The sequence below is a fragment of the Carlito syrichta genome, unplaced genomic scaffold (assembly GCF_000164805.1).
Source record: "Carlito syrichta isolate Samal-C Ts95f unplaced genomic scaffold, Tarsius_syrichta-2.0.1 Scaffold309919, whole genome shotgun sequence".
NCBI lineage: Eukaryota > Metazoa > Chordata > Mammalia > Primates > Tarsiidae > Carlito > Carlito syrichta.
The window spans coordinates 5766-6569 of NW_007254015.1; the positions used below are offsets into that span (position 1 = coordinate 5766).

An 804-nucleotide genomic window follows, 5' to 3' on the forward strand; every position below is an offset into this window, starting at 1 on the left:
CTTGGAGTGATGGGTTATGATCGCTATGCTGCCATCTGCCATCCCCGCCGCTACCCCATCCTCATGAGTTGGCAGGTATGTAGGCAAATGGCAGCAACATGTGCTGTGGTTGGTTTTCTGTTCTCACTGATAGGTTCCCTCTTAGTTTTGAACTCCCTTTCTGTGGCCCAAACAAGATCAACCACTACTTCTGTGACATCTCACCACTTATCCGGCTTGCCTGTACTGATACCTACATCAATGAGCTAGTCATATTCATTGGTGGAGTCCTAGCACTTATGATCCCTCTGACTTTCATTTGCATCTCCTATGGCTTCATTGTTCACACCATCTTGAGGATTCCATCCATTGAAGGCAAGCGAAAGGATTTCTCTACTTGTGCCTCACATCTCACTGTGATCATTGTCCACTATGGCTATGCTTCCTTTGTCTACCTACGACCATCAGTCAAGTACTCCTCCAGCGAAGGTAGGCTGGTGACAGTGACCTACACAGTTGTAACTCCCTTGTTGAATCATGTGGTGTATAGTCTCAGGAACAAGGACGTTCAGATGGCCATTCGGAGAGTGATTGGCTGAGTAGGATTTCATCCTAAAGCTCGATGATTAGGATATTTCACATCTATGGATGCATTATTTCTGAGGACATAGTAGTAATTATAGTGTTGATAAAAACTCTTGTATTTCATTTGCATTGTACTTTACAAGCCTCATATTGCAAACTTTCCATGACTTTATTTTCAGAGGCTTTGTGGAGTGCAACCTAAAACTTAGGTTTATTGAAAATCTGGTCTAAGCTTCAAAT

At 43.2% G+C, this 804-nt stretch overlaps 1 pseudogene; it reads left to right on the top strand.

The window, feature by feature from the left end:
* The window catches only part of LOC103270741, a 3705-nt pseudogene extending 3127 nt beyond the window's left edge, over nt 1-578 (top strand).
* Nucleotides 579-804: the final 226 nt, after the last annotated feature.